This window comes from Eschrichtius robustus, chromosome 20, assembly GCF_028021215.1.
Source record: "Eschrichtius robustus isolate mEscRob2 chromosome 20, mEscRob2.pri, whole genome shotgun sequence".
Classification (NCBI taxonomy): domain Eukaryota; kingdom Metazoa; phylum Chordata; class Mammalia; order Artiodactyla; family Eschrichtiidae; genus Eschrichtius; species Eschrichtius robustus.
In genome coordinates, this window is record NC_090843.1 from 56,203,460 (window position 1) to 56,212,508 (window position 9,049).

Genomic DNA, 9,049 nt, shown 5'->3' on the forward strand with positions numbered 1-9,049 from the left:
TGATGACTGATTGAGTGCTTTATTGACAACCTAATAAAAGTCTGTACTCATTTCATAGCTGGCTTCCCTGTCTTCCATCTCATGACAATGGAAAGAGAGATCAGAAAGAAACTCCATCCTGACATGCTTTCCTCTTGGCCAAGGTCAGCTCAGATTTGGTACAAGGACTAAGGTCTGCCGACTGCCAGCCCATGCTTGGCTGAGCACACCAGGGCTTAACGAGGTCTGAATTGTTTCGAGGAGTGTTTTTAACAAGTTGTAAATGTATTTCACCAAGTCCCATTGCTGTATATAATTGATGCAGATGATGGAAAGCAGTCATGATCCTGTGAATCATTTGTGTCTGTTTACAAGTACATTTCATTCCCCATCTTCCAGAACAGATGTGCAAAGCAAACTTTAAAGGAAATGTATTTGGTATTGACATATGGTCAGACTATCTTGCATTCCACTTCCTCACTGGCTCATGTGATATGTGAAAAACAAAAAGGCAAACTCATAATTACTATAGATTTTATTTTTTAAAATACCCACAGATAATTGCTTTTAAGTATAAAAAGGGCATTTGCAACAATGATTACTTTATCTCCACTTGGTTTGTTTTAGGATAAGAAATATGGCCGACACCTTGGGATGTAATTATTTGCTTTCATGTCTGTTTCTCTCACTTAAAGAAATGGAATGCATCTCATTCCAATTTATAACCTCCCCTTACTTGCCCCTCATTGCCCTTGCTAAGGCTTAGCACAAGTCTCCATTTATTGAGTGTATGAACAAAATGAATAAAGGAATAAACCTTCTGGAAGAAAAACTGAAAACCCTGAAGGGGAAGATTTTATTGCTTGTAGTGTTTGAGGTTGTCTAACAGTCTATATGGCAGTTGGACTTAAGGAGTGAGAGTAGAGGACTTGAACTAATGAGGTTGTATCAGTAGCTAATGGTATGGTAATGCTGCATAACAAACCACCCCAAAACTCAGTGGTTTAAAACAGTAAGAATTTATTTTCACAATCTTGGATCTGCAGATTGATTATAGTATGGCTGATCTAGGGTGGGCTCAGCTCCAGGCTACAGGGTAGACTCAGGTCTTTTTCACATGTGATTCTTCTGGGACCCAGTCAGAAGTGGCAGCATGTGTCTGGCACATAATCTTCTCAGGTGTATCACTGGAGTACAAAAAAGCAAACTCAATTACACAAGAACATTTCAGGCCTCTGATTGTGTCACATTACTAACATCTTATCGACAAGTCATATGGTCCACCCAAAGGTCAAGGAGTGAGGAAGAACATGAGGCCATGGAAAGAGCATGCAAGTAAAATTTATTACAAAGCAGTGAAGAGTTAGAACCAAAAATTCAGTCCACCACAATGGAAGCTATAGGAGTAAAGAGGAGGGAATGGATAAATGAGGTGATAGGCAGAAAGAATAAATAGAAGGTGGGAGCAGATGGGATGTAAGTGGGGAGAGCGGGGGGAAAGTCTATGATACATCTAGGTTACTGAGTCAAGATTTTAGGACCATGAAAGGGTAAGAACTACTACAGTAGGCTGGGCATTCCCTAGCTCGGGACACTTCCTAAGGCATCTCAAAGACCTTCCAATGTAAAAATGTCATCGTGGCACATAACTTATTCTGTAAAATTGTAATTTCCTAAGGGTTATTAGGTCTGTTGATGAGAGCAGAGACCAAAAAGCAAAGTGGAGGTAAGATGGTGGTCAGGTAAATAGCCCACCCTGTATCAGCTGTGTGACTCCTTCCCCAGACCAGCCAGCTCTGTCCTCACGCCCCTGTCACCTGGCCTCTGCTCCCCAGCCCCCACTTTTCTGATGTGACTCTCACCAGCTCATCAATGATTTTCTCCATGCTAAGTCCAACGGACACCTGCCAGCTCCCCTTTTAATTCTCTACACCATGTGACACTGTCAACAATTCCCTTCCTGAAATTCCCATTCCCTGGGATTCTGCTTTGTGATTCTCATTTGCATTGCTCTCCTCTCTCCCTGAACATTTTTCTCTCACTGTCTTTTCCTGGCTCTTTCAAATTTTCAAGGAGGGAAGTGTTGGCGACAGAGATAGAGAAAAGAAGTAGTTGGCAGTAAAAAGTCCAACAATGTTTTGCCTTGGAAACAGCTAGAGCCTGATGCTAACGATGCCTGCTGTGATGTGGTATTGGATGGACGGTAGGCTCATGTGGGGCCTCCTGCCTCATTTGAACAGTGACCCCCACCCACACCTCCCGCCGCCTCCAGTAATAAATTCTGGCACGAGCTCAGCCAGTATTGGCCACATCAACGTTTCTGACCCCCTTCTGAGTTTCTGAGGGGAGGTTTTGTAGCTAAATCATCTGGGTCTCCCACATGGCCCTAGCACGGGGCCTGGCACGTAGCGGTGTGTTCTACTGATTGTGCCAAGTTAATACCTATCACATATGCAGAGGGGAAGGGGCACAGCCATGAGTTAAAAAGTTAAAAATCTGCTTCTCCCACTTCACGACAACCTTCAACCTATCTTTCCACTCCATCTCTCCTCCCGTCACCTGTCTGTGCTCCACTGAAATTGCTCCCGTGTTTTATCCGAATGGCCATTCACCTCCCCACCCTCTCCCACCCCTTCAGCATTCAGCTCAAATGCCGCTTCTTCCATGAAGCCTTCGCTGATTTTCCAGCTGGAAGCAACCGCTTTGCCTCTGAACTCCAGTAGCCCTCTCTCTGCATCTCTTCTGGAGCATTTTTTGACTGTCCACCGTGTGTCATGTTACTTCTGTCTGCTGCTTATGTATTTCCTTACCTGATTGCCCATTCCATGTCATGGGGAATTTGGTCCAAGTTTTGCTTTTCCCCAGTATTTAGCTAACGATTCGAAAAGAGTGGGTCCTCAGTAAATCTTTCGGTAATAAACAAATGGGGGTGGGGGTGGCAATCTGGGGAGAAATCTGATATGTTCTTGAAAACTCCTCTCTCAAGCTTGTAGTTTTGGAAGAGAGAAGAGTGAAATCAGTTTTTATTGAATCTGTCTCCTGTTTGCACAATTATTTTGTGGTCTCATTCACTGGGCCAATTATCGTTATGAAGATGAATTACGACAGGCGAGAACCCACTTGCCTGGATTACTGTGTGGTAACTGTGTAATTAGCGGCCGGCGTCTAGGAGGGGAGTTTGTTGGATATTTCCATCAGAAAAAAAAAAACAAAAACACATTATGATCCATAAAAAACAATGAGCAATGATAATTTCATTTTTATTGGTCATTTAAAAACATTCACTGATAATTCTCCCCCTGTTTAATAGGCATATGTTTGCTTCCTTCAAAATATATCCATAAAATTGTTGCAAAAAAAAAACCCCACTCTTACATAATTGTTCAGCCTTCTCCCATCATGAAACCTTAAAGAAAGTATTTCAAAGATGGAAAGTGTAGAGTTCAGCAAGGGCCTTAAACAAGTGGTACAAGTTACCCTGAATTAGCAGGTCTTTCCCGAGAATCTGGCTTGGGCCAGGCCCCAGATGAACTACTGCATTGTCCTCAAGGCAGGGGACTTTTCACACCTGAGAGGGTTTATCCTCTGTTTTGCCTTTGAATTAAAACTAGAAGAGTCCTTGTCACTAGTATCCCTTCCTTTCCATAGATAATCAAGAGGGGACTCCAGGTCCTTTCAGGGTAACTGGACTCCAGGGCTAGGCCAAAGGCAGACCCGAAACAGGTGATAATAAATGTTAACTATATGAGCGAATGACCCTAGGCTGGCTGGCTGGCTGGCTGGATGAATGAATGTTAGATGGATGGATGGATGGATTCCATTGAATTGGATGGGACTTCCCATATCGCATTCCTTGTGGTTCTTGCAGAGACTATGTATATATCTCACTGCCATTGGTTCCCAGCTCTTATGGAAAGAGAACCGGAATCTTGAGCTCCCAGGGAACTAGTTACAGCCTCTGGATCCACCTCTCAGGTTCAGAAAGGAAAACGCTTTCATGTGTTTCCAAAACCACCTTAGGAAATTGTTTCAGTCTTCCTGAGTAGAAGTTCAGTCCTCTGTATGAAATGTGTTTTCTTTTCCTTCTTGTTCCTTTTGGCTGTGCAACTTTGTTTTCCGGCCCCTGTCAGATCCTTGGCCTCTAGGTTCACTTTCCTATCATGTGCAAGGCCAGAAAATCGCCATGGATGAAAATGGAGATTGAAAATCCAATTGGCAGCCTCTCGGAGGGAGGAAACCAGCTCAGCGACCTTCCGGACATGCTTGTTTCTCTCCAGAAACAAGATCCACCAATTGACTCATGCTGTGAAGAGCTGGAAGCCTGACCAGGCTTCTCAGCATGTGTGTTTGTGTGTGTGTGTATGTGTATGTGTGAGTGAAAGTCCGTGTGCCCCCATGTCTCCAGAATTCTTCCTGTGGGGGGGAAGGTGGGAGAAGGGAGGATGGAGAACGCTCTAGGGCTTGCCCCCCTCCTTCTGAGCATCAGGCAGGGCTGGGTGGCCGCCAGCAGGCCGGTGGGCCACACCCGAGTCTGTGTGTTTGCTCCTGGCTGAACCCCAGGTGAATATTGCTCCTCCCTGAGCTAAGCTTGTCTGCCATGTGCCCACCCAGCACCCAAGGTGTCTCTGAGACCAAGACACAGGGTATCCTTCCTACATTCCTGCACCATGACCTCCATTTTGCTGGCACCTGTGGTTCCCCACTAGCAAAGCCCCAGCTGCAGCCTGGGGTCTGCTGTGCCCTGGCGGCTCTCCATCTGCCCTTCCTTTTGTTTCCTACATCCCATTTGGCTTTCTTGGGCTCTGCAAACACTTTCTGCCTGTACCACTCTCTGACACTATGTAGCAGTCTTCGAACCACTGTTTGTCCCCGGAGGATCATGGGAGGGGCTGTGAATGAGCCAGAGGCACCCACCCCTCCTGTCCTGGGTGCAGCTCTAGTTCCTGTCCTCCTGGAGATCATCACAGCATTGTCCTCTACCCAAAAAGATGAGCCATTCTTCTCTGTATCCCTTAGGAATATGTCTGGAATGACACCCACTGGTGTGGCTTCTATAATAAGTGTGTTGATGGAATTTTCCCGAGTGGCAGGGGGGCCACCATTGGATGATGGAGGAAAATGCTTATGATCTTTGCTTAGATGCTAGGAAATGTCTTGCTCTAGTCAGTGGAGTGGATCATTTTTCTATATTTGTATGATTTTTCCCCTCATTACTCATTTGCTCATTGATGTGTTTGATTATTCATTCAACAAACATTTCACAAACACCTAATGAAGCCAGTGGGTCAGAGAAGTTAGCTCGGGAACTGGGCACCCTAGGTTCAAATGCCAGCTCCCTCATTTCCACAGTTTTTTCAAACCCCCCATTCCTTATCTGCTAAATAGGAGTAAATATAGTATCTGCGTCATGAGGTTGTTCTGAGGGATTCAGTAAGATCACGTTTTAAATCCTCCATAAATGTTAGCTGCTATTACTGTCATTGATGTTGTCATTGTCACTATTACTTTTAGCCAAATGTCGAGTGGGATGCTGGGAAAACGGAGATAAATAGCATGGCCCCTGCCCCCCAAAAGCTCACAGCCCAGCTGCAAAGGCTGATATGAAAAGTGCCAGTGAGGGTCAGCGGCAGAATGATTGAAGGGGACTGTGGAGATTGCAGAGGAGAGACCTGTGAACTCTGCCTGGGGACACAGAGAAGGCCACTCGGGGGAGGCAAGTCCATTCAAGTGGGCCTTGAAGGGTATTTAAGATGCTAACGGTCAAAGAGGTGAACGAATGACATTCCAGGCAAATGGAAGACCGTGAACATGGGCAAAGGACAGCTAACCATCTAGAGTAGCTGAGCATCAAATGAAGATGACAACAGGGAAGAGGATGGTCATGTGGCCAGGTTACAGAAAGCCTTGAATGCCAAGCCACGGCGGGGGCGGGGGGCATTTGGGTTTTATTCTGTTGGCCATGGGAAGTGATTCCAGCATCTTAAGCAAAGGAACAATGGGATCTGATCTTTGCCAAGGGAACAACTTGCCATTATAAAAATAAATACGTTCACCTGAGACTCTGAGGAAACGGGCAGGAATAAGCAGCCAGATTTTCAGCGCTTTGCCTGTGTGAGCTAGCTTCCTGCCACAGGCTAGGGGGCCAAGAAGAATGATGTCACAGAGGCTGTGGGATGCCTCGTGTTCAGAACAGGCAGCCAAATGACGCCTACCAGGCCCCGTGAGGCAGGGGAGGTAAACAGGAAGGCATTTAGCACGACACCGAGCTTCCTCCAATCCCTGCGGCCCCAGTGGGCTCCTGGCAATCTGGGGAAATTATAGATGGGACACTGAGGGACAAAGCACATTAGAGCCAGATGGACCTGAGTCTGAATCGTCATTCTGCCAGTGTGACCGTGGGGACCAATTGCTTAACTTTGCCGAGGCTCAGTTTCCTCATCTGTAAAATGGGAATCATGGTGACCGTTTCACAAGGTCGTGGTAAGGACTCAGTGGGAGAATGTACGGGAAGTTTTAAGCACAACGCCAGGTATGCAGTAAGTGCTCATCAAATGGTAGATGTTAAAAGGGGCTTTGGGAACTTTGAAAAGACTCAGCACACAGGCCTTCCCCACTTCCCACCACCCCTTCCTCTGTCAGGTCTTCTTGCAGCTAACCCTCTGCCCAGCCTGCAGACTGCCCCAGGGCTGGCTGGAGAGGAGCAGGAGTGGGAAAGCACAACTCTCTGCCTTGGAGGGTTTATGGTCAGAGAAAACAAAAGCATATCATGCATTTTTTCACCACTTTTCTCCTAAGAGGGTAAAATACACATCATACAGCTTTTTTCCCCCCCAGAACCTTACAAATTTTAGCTGTAAATGGTAAAACACATCAATGAATTTCCCCATGAATATTTATTGAAATTTCACTTTTAATACAAAGCCATTTGAAAAGTGAAACTCCAAGGAAAACGCATTTTGTGCAGCCATTGATCTTAAAATATTTACTATGAATATGCTCATCCTAGAAATATTACACACTGCTTTTTATTATTTGTTCTGGATGAAATTGCAGGGATTTAGCCTAGTGGGTTTTTACAAGCTGAACAGTATTGTCAAGATGATCCTCTGGACGGCATTCAGCTAGCTTTCTTTCTAGTCCTTGATTCGTTGGTTTCTAGCAACTGTTCCATAGGTGTCTCTGGGATTCACAAACGGCTAGTCAATGGTGACTAGAGACACACCTGGAGCAGGTAAGCTCTGAAAACAGACAATTAGAGAAGCATGGACACTTGAGCTGGAAGGAGCGTAGAGGTCACCTGTCCAATGCCTTCACCTATACGTAATGGGCCCTTAAAGATTGGATGCCATTTCTCAACCCATCCACTGGTCTGGCAAACATGAGAAAGAGTGACAATCCCCAAAGTCCATGAAGACGCAGGGGAATAAGCATTTTATACATTGCTGATGGGAATATGAATCGTTACAGACTTTTTTGAGAGCAGGCCACCAGTATCGATTAAAAAAAAACTTTGAATCAGCAATTTCACTTTTGGGAATCTGTCCTGTAGATCTAAAAGCACTCGAATAGAAATGCATATGTAGAGTGATGCTTTTTTCAGCATAGTTTGTAGTGGCCCTAACTAGAAAATGCCTGGATATCCATCAAAAGGGCAATGTGTGAATAAAGTGTTCTCTGATTCTGTAGACCGGTGGTCTCTTAGTATTTTTGATTGCTCATTTAATGATAGCACGCACCTCCCAAATATGGATATTTATTTGCATGTATGAATATCTTAAGTGTAGGATAAATAAATACAAAATAGAAATTTTAAAAAGATGAGATAAAAATAAAGAGAGATAAAACTTTGAGTACTTTTTCCTTGTGCCAATGGGGTGTATGCACCCTGTTTTGGAGATCCTTACTAGAGAATATTATGCTACCTTCCTAAAAGAGTGAAATTGAATTTTTGGGGCCATCCTTTGATTTTGCAAAAATGTGATTATACAATGCAGATTGTTCTTCCTTTTTATCTTCCACCAAATGATGCACTATATTCACGGATATAGATATATGGATATAGGTATAGAGACACACACACACATGCTTTTACATATTCATAGGAATATAGAGAAGAGTGTGAATGGATTACACCAGGCTGTCACTATTGGGACTATATTGGGGGCAGGACAGGAAAGTTTGAAAAGAAAGGAAATTGGTGGGGGGGAAGATATAAAAAAGACTATAGCAAAATGGGAAAATGTTCGTAACATAATGCTAAATAAAAAGGAAAGTAAAAGTCTACATTAGTTCACATAGGTAAAACATTAAATTAGCATATGATAAGGGACGAGAAAACTATATGGACAAATGAGGGTAGTGCTTGGATTAGGTGCATAACTTTTGTCTTGTGTTTTGGTTTTCATTTAACCTTAATATTAACAGCTACCGTCTCGTCTCCCTCTGGGGTATTTACTCCTAGGTTCTCCTTCTCCCAGGACAATGACATCACCCATTGTTCTCTCTGCAGAGACCTTGTGCATGCCGGTGCCCAGGCTCCATGGACCCCACGCTCCCGTGGTGTCATTTCACACACCTGGCAGACAGGCTTGTGTCTCTCAGGCCCAAGTCCAAGTGACCAAAAGAGAGAATCGGATCACCCCAGCTCAGGTTAGAGAGTCCCAGTGAACTCTGGCTGGGAAGAGAAGGTCGTGAGGTTAAACCCAGATGTCACCTCCACCGCCATGTTTGAGTGATAGAGAAGGGGACGGAATCTTCCACAGATGGATGCATGGTTAGTGGCCCAGACAGTTCTGGAGCCCAAATCCTGCAGATCCCAGGTCTGGTGAGCTTTCCCCTCCCCAGAGTTGTCTTATTCTCCACAGCCGAGGACTAGCTCAGTGATTTATGGGGTTAGGACATGCAAGAGGTATCAAACAGGGCATTTCTGTGGAAAAACAGCAGAGTAATTCACAAAAACAGAATGTGGGTGTTTAAAGGAGTGAGAATACATGAGCATGTCTCTGGATTATTTCCATCTGTTGTTCTTCTGCAATCAAAAATCTGTATAAAACATTTCACTTATGGAATC